This window comes from Triticum aestivum, chromosome 1D, assembly GCF_018294505.1.
Source record: "Triticum aestivum cultivar Chinese Spring chromosome 1D, IWGSC CS RefSeq v2.1, whole genome shotgun sequence".
Classification (NCBI taxonomy): Eukaryota; Viridiplantae; Streptophyta; class Magnoliopsida; order Poales; family Poaceae; genus Triticum; species Triticum aestivum.
Window position 1 is genome coordinate 386,987,185 of NC_057796.1, and position 11,560 is coordinate 386,998,744.

The following is an 11,560-nucleotide window of genomic DNA, read 5'->3' on the forward strand; positions in this document are numbered from 1 at the left end:
TATTGTTCATAGATAAACTTGATCATAAACCCACAATTCATCGGTCTCAACAAACACACCGCAAAAGAAGATTACATCGAATAGATCTCCACGAGAGAGGGGAGAACATTGTATTGAGATCCAAAAAGAGAGAAGAAGCCATCTAGCTAATAACTATGGACCCGAAGGTCTGAGGTAAACTACTCACACATCATCGGAGAGGCTATGGTGTTGATGTAGAAGCCCTCCGTGATCGATGCCCCCTCCGGCAGAGCTCCGGAATAGGCCCCAAGATGGGATCTCGTGGGTACAGAAGGTTGCGGCGGTGGAATTGGGTTTTTTGGCTCTGTATCTGATCGTTTGGGGGTACGTAGGTATATATAGAGGAAGGAGTATGTCGGTGGAGCAACGTGGGGCCCATGAGGGTGGAGGGCGCGCCTGGGGGGTAGGCGCGCCCCCTACCTCGTGGCCTCCTGGAAGCTTCCTTGACTTAGGGTCCAAGTCTCCTGGATCATGTTCGTTCCAAAAATCACGTTCCCGAAGGTTTCATTCCGTTTGGACTCCGTTTGATATTCTTTTTCTGCGAAACTCTGAAATAGGCAAAAAAACAGCAATTCTGGGCTGGGCCTCCGTTTAATAGGTTAGTCCCAAAAAGAATATAAAAGTGAATAATAAAGCCCAATAATGTCCAAAACAGAAGATAATATAGCATGGAGCAATCAAAAATTATAGATACGTTGGAGACGTATCATCGTCCCCGGCAAGGGCCTTGCCGGGGGTCTGGTGGCCTTCCTCGGCAAGGATATTGCCGAGGATCGTCGTCTTCTAATCCTCATCTGATCTTTGAATATGTCTTCACAAAGATCTGCATGCCACCACAGAGGTGCCTTCCCGAGCCCTGGCCCCACGTGGATGATGGCGTTGGGGACCGTGGGCTCAAGGGTGGCTCGCTCTGTTGGTGTGGGGTGATCTGCCCCGGCAAGGGTCTTCCCGGGGGAGCCTGCTTCGTCCCTCTGCTCCTTGTGGTCTCGGCCTTGGTGTTGCTCTGATTATCTTGGGCTTCGGTCTTTACCTTGGCTCACCTCCCCTGTTCTGCTTGGTGTGACCGTGGACGCGGATTCGACTGCCCGTGCACAGGTAAAGGGGTACAAAAGCGTGCCCCTCTTTTTGTACACCGACAGGAGCCCCCGGGCCTGGGCCACACATAAGCGCGACACGTTGTTGGGTCAGGCCCAAAACGGTGCGCGGGCAGGCGGGGCGGTTTTCACTGTGGTAAGACTTTTCGCGCGCTGCGCTTCCCACGACCCGCGCGCGCGGCGCGGCGTGGAGGGGTGTGCGTGACGTGGGCGGCATCCGTGGGGCGGTTTCCACACGCATGCGTCATATCACAGTAAAGAGGTGGCTCGCGCCTTCCCCGTAAAAAGAGGGAGGCGTGAAGGCGCGACTCATTTACTGAATGGGGCTGGGTCACGGTCTTCAAGGCATACACTCCCCACGATCACGGGGTGGGGAGAGGTCGCTTCTCCTGTCCCCTCAGTTCTGCACATCTGCCACGCGTCCTTCATGCGCCTGGAGTGGCAAGCGGTGGAGGCGGGAAACAGGGCCGTCGCTGGTTGGGGCAGCGGGTCGGTCCTGATTCCCTGCGCCTCCGGTGGCTAGATTGGCCGAGCGGGGCGGTCGAGCCCCGACCCCGCCCCTTTATAAAGAGGGGGAAGGGGGGATGGCATCCCGCATTCTTCTGTCATCTATCTCCTCTTGCTTCTGCTTCTTCCTTTCACTCGCCATGGAGAAAGGGAACCCGGGTCCCTCGACGGTGGCGGCGAGGGTCGCCGCTCGACAGCGCGTCCCTCCTCCTCCTGAGCCCATGGTGGTGGAACCGGCCTCGAGGGGAAGGGGGAGGGGGCGAGGCAATGGGCAAGGCCGGGGCAGAGGTCGTAGTGCTCGGGGAAGACGAGGACGGGGCGGCGCGTCGGCTTCGCCCCCGCCAATGGTGCCTTTCCCGATGGAAGGCCATGTCGGAGACCAGCCCCGCAAGTTCTTCATTAGGCTGCTGGCCTCCGTGTCGCCGTCTCCGTCTTCTCGCCCCGTTTGCTCGGGAGATGGAGCGTGACCGGCCCCAATCCCTCAGATTGCACATGAGGGGTTGTGGGAATGGGGCCACGCGGGTCGACGTCGACTTCCCGGCTCCTCGGGTCATGTACCTCCATCGTGGGTGGAAGACGTTCGCTCGCATCCACAGCCTGACGGTGGGGCTCGTCTTCTACTTCAAATTGATGGAGGACGACCTGCTCTCCGTCAAGGTCTTCGGAGACTTCGGGACTCGCTTGAAGTGCTGCGTGGAGAGCTCCTCCGATGGAGATTCCGACGATGGAATCTCTTCCTCGAGCGAAAGTGATGAGGAGGACATCAGGGCAGATGACGGGGATGAGTCCGACTAGGCGTCGGACGCCCCGCGCTTGGGTGGGTGCGGCAGCAGCAGCATCTGCACCTGGGCGCTCCTCCGGCAGGGTTTTTGCCGGGGGTGGGGCCAGCTCCTTGAACTTCTCGGGGCCGTCTCCTTGGGCGGCTGGCGTCGGGAGGCTGCGGAAGAGGAAGAGGGCGGGCAGCAAGGCCGTCAACTAGGAGTACGCGGGCACCGGCGCCTTCGTCGCGTACTGCCGGTCCTGCCACCTCGTCTTCCAGCTCCTTTCCCGGCACCGTCATCACCGGCCTACCCATGGGCGGCCACCGAGGTGTTCTCTTGGTGCTTTCTGCTACTCGCAGCTCGCCTAGGCGCCCCTTTTGTCCTCTCGCCTCCTTGACCTACCTCCTGAGGAGAGGGACAAGAAAGGGATCATGGGCACCTTATCTCTTTTTTAATCTGTAAGCCTTCGGGCCTTGTTAAATTTAAAGCTTGTAATCCCCTTTGTTCATGTTTTTCATTCCGTACGGACTGTACCTGTGGTGGGATGCTTTTAATGAAAAAGGGATGTTTGCCGGGTTTTTCGTTCGTGGGCAGACCCCGCGACAAGGAGCGAATCCTTGTTATAATTTAAGATAAACATTTTCACCCGGCAACAGGCCTTGCTGTCCCCCTACTTCGCTCGACCATTCTCGCGCCCTTGGCGGAGGCAGGGATGAAGCGGGCTTAGGCTCCTTGTTCTACTTCCTTGCCACCGCGGCTACAACCAAATCTGGGCCCAGGAGATAATCCTTGGGTATCGAAAAGGGGAGCACGGTGGCCTAGAAATAAAACGAGGTTTCACATATCCCAGTTCCGTTCCGAAATGCATGATAGAGGATGAAAGACTTATCTGGATCTGCAGCCCCCGGCAACCTTGTCTTGCCGTGGTTGGATCCTCGTGCTTGCAGCCCCGGCAACTCTGGTTTGCCGGGGTCGGGACGCCGGTCCGTTTCCCTTCTTCCAAGTAGCTCAGTAGAAGTGCTCATGTGCCCTGCAAACCAAAGGAGGACAGAAAAGAAACAGATTGACGCGCACTCGACCTCTAGGCTAAGGGTTAGTCGCCGCTAAGCACTATCAACCCTAACCAAGGAAGAGACTCGACCTAGCATGCATGCTATAACTTAGGGCGCCAGCGCTTCATTTATTTATGCTCAGGGTCTGCGCCTGGCTTTGTACAAAGGGTCACATGCCTTGTCGGCAAGGCTTGTACAAAAGGTGGCTTGCCGGGAGGCCCGGCAAGCCGCGCCTTACGGGTAAAACTTGCGAAGATGCTCGATGTTCCAGGAGTTGCTCACTGGGACAGCATCTTCGGTCTCCAGGCGGACTGCGCCGGGCCTGGTGACTCGTATTACCCGATAAGGGCCTTCCCACTTTGGCGTCAACTTGTTGGAATTCTTGGCCAACTGAACGTGCCAAAGAACAAGGTCGCCTTCCTCAAAGCTTCGGGCATGAACCTTGCGGCTATGGTAGCGGCACAAGGCTTGCTGGTAGCGCGCTGCTTTCATAGCCGTCCGAAGACAATCTTCCTCAAGGAGTGTTGCATCATCTTGGCGCAACTGCTCTTGCTCAAGCTCATCATAAGCGAGCACTCGAGGTGACCCGTATATGAGTTCCGTGGGGAGAACTGCTTCTGCCCCGTATACGAGGGCAAAAGGTGTCTGGCTGGTGGCTCGATTTGGCGTCATCCTGATCGACCAAAGAACCGTCGGCAATTCATCAATCCAGCGCCTTCCGCTCTTCCGCAGCTTGTCAAAAGTCTTTGTCCTTAGGCCTCGCAACACTTCAGCATTTGCCCTCTCCGCTTGGCCGTTGCTCCGTGGGTGTGCCACGAAAGCAAAACAGACCTTGCTGCCGAGGTCTTGAATGTATTGCATGAAGGTGTGGCTCGTGAACTGCGTGCCGTTGTCGGTGATGACTCTGTTTGGCACACCAAAATGGCAGACCAGTCCCTTGAAAAACTTGACAGGTGATTGAGCAGTCACCTTTCTCACTACTTCCACCTCCGGCCACTTTGTGAACTTGTTGATCGCAATGTACAAGTACTCAAAGCCCCCGACAGCGCGGGGGAAAGGGCCCAGTATATCGAGCCCCCAGACCGAGAATGGCCAGGAGAGAGGGATTGTTTGAAGGGCTTTGAGCTGGTTGATGAAGCTTCTTTGAATGGAACTGACACGCTTCACACTTGGTTACTAGTGTCGTCGCATCCTGGAGGGCGGTGGGCCAGAAGAAACCTTGCCGGAACGCCTTCCCGGCAAGGGCCCTCGACCCTATGTGGGAGGCACATATGCCTCCATGTATCTCCGCCAACAGCTCCAGTCCTTCCTCCCGGGGGATGCACATCAATTTCACACCGTTTGGCCTTCTCCTGTACAGGACTTCATCGACGAACTGGTACACGGCGGACCAACGGGCTACTTTTTTCGCTTCTTCCTGCTCCTCAGGAAGCTCCCCTGTTTGGAGGAATTGGACGGTATGCTACGCCCATGCCGGAGCCTGGGGCTCGACGGCAAGGGCCAAAGGCATTTCTTCCGCCATGGGAGCGGCTGTCTCTACGGCCAGGGCTTGACGCCCTGCTGGAGCCAGTTGCTCTTGGGCAGACTCAGCGTCCGCGGCAGCACCCTTGCTGGCAGCCCCAGGGGGCTCGGTAGGAAAGTACTTGCCGGGACCTGACTTCCTCCGCTTGTTCTGCCCCACTGATGGTTCGATGGATGGTTGAGTTAACCGCAGAAAAAAGGTACCTGGTTCCACAGGTAGCTTGAATGCGGCACGCTTTGACAGGTAATCGGCGATGTCGTTCTCCGCTCGGGGGATGTGCTCCGCTTGGATACCGTCAAAGCGTTCCTCCAGCTTCCTCACCTCATCTACGTAAGCTTCCATCAATGGGCTCTGATAATCCTTGTTGACCTATCTGACAACGAGCTGCAAGTCACCCCTGACAATGAGCTTCTTAACCCCGAGGTCTGCCGCGATCCTGAGACCGGCAAGCAATCCCTCGTACTCAGCAGTGTTGTTGGTGGACATCTCCCTGGGGAAGTGCATCTGGATCACATACTTGAGGTGCTCTCCGGTGGGTGCGACGAGCAGCACACCGGCACCGGCGCCTTGCAGCGAGAAAGCCCCATCAAAGTACATGATCCAGTCGTGGTCTGCTTCCTTGCCGGGGAGAGTGGTCTCCTGGATTTCTTCGTCAGGCGTCGAGGTCCATTCTGCAATGGACTCCGCCAAGACTCTGCTCTGAATTGTCGAGGTACATTCAAACTTTAAACCAAAGCTTGACAACTCCAAGGCCCATTCCACAATCCTTCCAGTCGCATCTGGGTTGTGCAATATCCGTTGCAATGGGAGGCGGGTGACGACAATGATCTCGTGGGCTTGGAAGTAATGACGCAGCTTCCTCGAGGCCATAAGGAGGCCTAAGAGCAATTTCTGCACACCGGAGTACCTCGATCTAGCTCCCTGCAAGAGGGAGCTGATAAAGTAAACCGGGTGCTGCATCATCTTCTTCTTCTGCACCACCTCACTTGACTGCGCGGGCACTGCCTCGGCGGCATCAGACTCTGCCAGGGGCCTCGCCTCGCCGGCACCAGGCCCTGCCGGGGGAATTTTGGGCTTGCCATCCGCTGGTTCTGCCACCGTCACTGCCTCCTCGTTGACCTCCCTCTGTGCCACCAGCGCGGCGCTTACCACTTGATTCGTCGCCGCCAGATACAGCAGCAACGGCTCTTGTGGTTTAGGCGCAACCAGTATTGGCATGGAGGAAAGGTATTTCTTTAGATCCTGCAATGCTGCCTCGGCTTCTGGGGTCCACTCCATTGGGCCTGCCTTTTTCAAGATTTTGAAGAAGGGAAGGGCGCGCTCGGCGGACTTGGAGATGAATCGGCTCATGGCGGCAACGCAGCCGGTGAGCCGATGCACATCTTTGATCCGCTTGGGCACCTCAATCTGCTCAATAGCCTTGATCTTGTCTGGGTTTGCCTCGATCCCGCGCTGCGACACGAAGAACCCGAGAAGCTTGCCGGATGGAACGCCGAAGACACACTTCTCAGGGTTCAGCTTGAGGTTGATCTTGCGCAGGTTGGCAAATGTTTCTTCCAGATCTTGCACAAGAGTTGGCCCGTCCTTGGTTTTGACCACTATGTCATCCATGTATGCCTCCATATTTCTATGGAGCTGAGGTTCAAAATCAATTTGGACTGCTCTTGCGAACGTTGAGCCAGCACTCTTCAACCCGAAAGGCATCCGTAAAAAGCAATACGTACCACATGGGGTGATGAATGTTGTCTTCTCTCCATCCTCTCTTGTCATGAAGATCTGGTGGTAGCCTGAGTAGGCGTCGAGGAATGATAACAGATCACACCCGGCTGTGGAGTCAACAATCTGGTCGATGCGCGGCAACGGGAAGGGGTCCTTAGGACAAGCCTTATTGATATTTGTGTAATCAATACACAGCCTCCACTTCCCATTCGCCTTGCGCACCACTACCGGATTGGCCAACCACGTCGGGTGGAGCACTCCTCTCACCAAACCTGCCGCTTCCAACTTCCTGATCTCCTCTGTGATGAACTCCTGCCTCTCCAGAGCCTGCTTTCTGACCTTCTGCTTGACGGGCCACGCGTGGGGGCGGACAGCTAGGTGGTGCTCAATCACCTCCCTGGGAACACCGGGGATGTCGGATGCTTGCCATGCAAACACGTCGACATTCGCCCGCGGGAAGGTGACGAGCGTGCCTTCCTATTTGCTGTCGAGGGTGGAGCCTATGGTGAAAGCCTCTCCCGTGCCATCCTCCCTGACGGGCACCCTCTTGGTCTGCGACGGCTCGGCTCTGGATCTCTTGCTCTTGTCGGTAGAGCTCTCTGGCACGTCCTCAACGGTAGCACAACACTCCGAGGAGGTGCGCTTGCCGGAGTGGGTGCGAGAGGTCTTGCCGTATTGCTTGCCGGAGCTTCCTGGCTTGTCGGTAGCCGCCAAGACCCGGCAGGCGGTGCACCCGGCAATCTCCTTGCCGGGGGCGTCTGCCTTGACCTTCTTGTCGGCACCGGTATCGTCAGATCCCTCAACGGCAAGCATGGCCTTGCCTTTGCGTTTCCTGTTGCGACGCCGGCCCTTCTTCGTCGGGGTGGCGGCGTCTTCATCGGTAGAGTCGGTTTCCGCGCCGGCGTCTTCGCCGGGGTACTTCCTTCCCTCTTCAGCCCGGGTGCACCTATCGGCCAGAATGTAGAGCTTGGCCACATCCTTAACTTTGGTCATCGCCAGCTCTTCGCGCATCTTGCGGTTGCGCACGTTCTGGTGGAAGGCGCTGATCACAGCGGCAGGATGAACGTCGGGGATGTTGTACTGCACCCGGCTGAATCTCTGGATGTACTTGCGCAGGGTTTTCCCTTCCTTCTGGGGAATGATATGTAGATCACTGGCCTGGCCATGAGCTTGGTGGCCTCCTGTGAAGGCGCCAACGAACTCATGGCACAGATCCGACCAAGAAGAAATGGAATCCACCGGCAGGTGCATCAACCAAGACATCACATTGGGCTTCAGCGCCAACAGGAAATAGTTGCGAGCACCTTGTCGTCGCGAGCTCCAGCAGCCTGCATCGCGATGGTGTAGATGCGGAGGAACTCGGACGGATGGGTCTTGCCAGTGTACTTCTCGTCGACGTCGGGCTTGAACGTGCGGTGGGACGGCCACTGGAACTGCCGCAGCTCACGGGTAAAGGCCGGGCAGCCCACCTCGTAAGGTAGGCCGCCGGGGCCCCCCGGTGCCGGGTGGTCCATAGCGGGTCCCGCCCGCTTGTCCGACTGGCGGCGCGTTTCGCGCCGGCGCTCGATGGTGGTTCGGGCGTCTTCATGAGCTTGCTCCCGAAGGACCTGGCACTGGTTGCGGATGGTCCGCAGGTCGGACGACGCTATGGAGATGTTATCACAAGCGTCGTCACGACGGGCCGACGCCCGCGGCGGCTGGCGAGGCGGAGGAGAGTGCACCGTGGCCGCAGCTCCCCCGGTCCTCCCAGCGCCAGCATGTGGTGGCTCGGTGGAGCGCCGACCCGAGGGCCCCGCCGGTCGCGGATCGTCTTTGTTTGCGACGGCAACGAGGCTCCGGATGGTGGTCCTCCACTCGCCGAGCTTCTCCGTAGCAGGAGGGAAGTCGAGGAGCAGCTGCGCGCGCGCCAAAGCTTCCGCTGGCGTGGGCGGCGGCGACAGCTGCGTGGATCGCGGCGCACTTCGACTTCTAACTACGTTAGAAGGAGCTCCGTTACGACCCAGCGGCTGCGTGCCATTTTTGCCAGCGCTTCGGCGAGCGTGTTGAACCCCTTCATCTTGCTGATGACGCACAGGGCTCTTCCCACGGCGGTGCCCAAGGTCACCAACGTGGTGACGCTGCTCGGCGCGCACACCATGGGAAGAGCGCGCGGTGGTCGCCGGTGTGGGCGTCTTGGAGGTCGCCGCGCCGCCCGGAGGTGGCACAACGGCACCCCTGGAGGGCCTCGCGCCGCCTGCGGGGGGGCGGCTCCGTCTTTGGATCTAGTGACGTGCGGCCGGTCGTCTGGCGCGCGAACGACGCCGCTCGCCAAGCCCTGACTGCCTGGGCGATGCTGGTGCTCGCGGACCGTGGCCTGGGTCCTATCCGCGACCGGTCCACTGCTCGTCCGCACCGGCACGGGCCGTTCGGCTCCCAACGAGCCGATCGCCGTGGCCGTCTTCTTCTTAGGAGCCATGGCGACGAAGAACTGCTAGGCTAACTACTAGACCAGATTCTCACAATTGCGCCCCCTACCTGGCGCGCCAAAGATGTCGGGGAAACGACACCTATGGGATCACAAGAATCCCTACTACGGTTGCCGGGGCGCAGGGTTGCAAGAAGAGCAGGATCAGTAGCCAGCACAAGGAGCGTTTACCCAGGTTCGGGCCGCGAGGATGCGTAAAACCCTAGTCCTGCTTTGGTGGGTGTATTTCAGAGAGTTCTTGAGCTCTCGAACTAGCTATGGTGAGTGCGTGGTTCGAAAGAGCCGAATCCTTCTCCAGTATGCCATGGGCCTCCTTTTATAGTCGAAAGGGGCTGCCACAGTGGCACACAGGAGGTGGAAAGGCGCACAGTACCCTGAGCTTATCGCTCGTATTACAGGACAAGATGCATTTAATGCGTAGCTTAGGTGTCCCCGTGCTTTATCGGGGACGGGGGCGAGGCCCGTCCCGTCCACCGCCGCTCCTCCTTGCTTCGACACGAGCCTTGGCCAGCGATGTGTGCGGCGCCATGTAGGCAGGCAGGCAGCTGAGGTCGCGTGGTGGTGGAGCCTTCACGAAGATCTGCATGCCGCCACGCAGGCGCTCGATGAGTTGGCCTGGGGGCTGCATGTGGCCACGCAGGTGCCCGCCCAGCTGGTTGGGCTGGCAGCTGCATGTGAACGGCGGTGGAAGCTTGGTTGGTGTGGCCCTGGCGGTGGCCCTGCTGGCGTCCTTGGTGAGGGCCTTGCCGGGTGGCCCGGCAAGGGTCTTGCCGTGTGGCCCGGCAAGGCTCTTGCCGTGGCGCGCTGTTGTCCCCGGCAAGGGACTTGCCGGGGGTCTGGTGGCCTTCCTCGGCAAGGATCTTGCCGAGGATCATCGTCTTCTAATCCTCATCTGATCTTTGAATATGTCTTCACAAAGATCTACATGCCACCACAGAGGTGCCTTCCCGAGCCCTGGCCCCACGTGGATGATGGCGTTGGGGACCATGGGCTCAAGGGTGGCTCGCTCTGTTGGTGTGGGGCGAGCTGCCCCGGCAAGGGTCTTGCCGGGGCTGCTGAGGCTGCCCCGGCAAGGGTCTTGCCGGGGGAGCCTGCTTCGTCCCTCTGCTCCTTGTGGTCTCGGCCTTGGTGTTGCTCTGATTATCTTGGGCTTCGGTCTTTACCTTGGCTCACCTCCCCTGTTCTGCTTGGTGTGACCATGGGCGCGGCTCCGACTGCTCGTGCACAGGTAAAGGGGTACAAAAGCGTGCCCCTCTTTTTGTACACCGACACGCTCAAAGTCCTCGGAGGATGGGATGCTCTCAATGACAAGTGTCAGTTTCTCTCGGAGCAGCCAACCAGCTAGTGGTTGTAGGGGGCGGCTATTTATAGCCTAGGGAGCAGCCCGACATGATAAGACATAAATGCCCTTCAATGACATGACCGTTAGGTGGGTAGATATTTTGGGACAGTTGGCGCGTAGCACAGCAACAGTCAGAAATTTGAGCTCTCAAATTCCTCAGGGCTATCATGTTCCTCACTTGTAGGCAATCCATACTGGAAAATTCCTAACTCCTCAATCAGAACAAATTCCTCAGAGACCAGAAGAACTTCGTCTCTGTCACTGAAGAAATTGACTGAACTGCATGAGATTTCCAATGGCTTCACTCGAAAGGATTGGTAGGTGTAGGATTTTGAGATGAGCATCACTTGGAAACTTTTCTTTAGTTTTACCTCGACCCCCTTTAACAGTACGGTGTTTCCTATGACTCAAGAAAGAGAAAATGAAACTACAAAAACAAAAGTCTTCACGCTTCATATTCCTCGCATGAATATTAAGTCTTCACGGTCACACCAATTTCTTCACTTTCAAAGTCTTCAGAAAGACAAAGTCTTCAGTTGAAGACATTCATTTTTAGGGGTCGACTTTCACTGTAAATATCAAACTCCTCATAGTCTTATAAACATGCGTACACTCACAAATGCATTAGTCCCTTAACCTATAAGTCTTCAATACACCAAAATCACTAAGGGGCACTAGATGCACTTACAGAAATTAAGCAATAAGACAATTCTATTGCCCGGCTCCCCGAGGAGCCGGAAACCCTAAACCCTAGCCACCTCCTCTCATCGCCGCCGCCTCCTCTTCTGCGCAGGACGGCGCCCAGCTGCCGGCCGCCGCGTGCTCGCCCTCGTCCACCTTCCTTGTTCCCCTACAACCTCCGGCCTAGACCCGGTAGAACCCTAGTTCCTACCACGTCCATTTTCCCACACGCCAGAGGCAAACTAAGGGGCTTTGTGAGCGTTTGGGTCATTGCCACACACCCACCTCGACACCCCATTCCCGCTCAAAACCCTCTCCCGCGCAAAGCGGTTGACGCGCATTCATGCCAGTCAAAGCCGCTCTAGAGCACCAGCGGCGCATTCATGCTGGCTCAGAG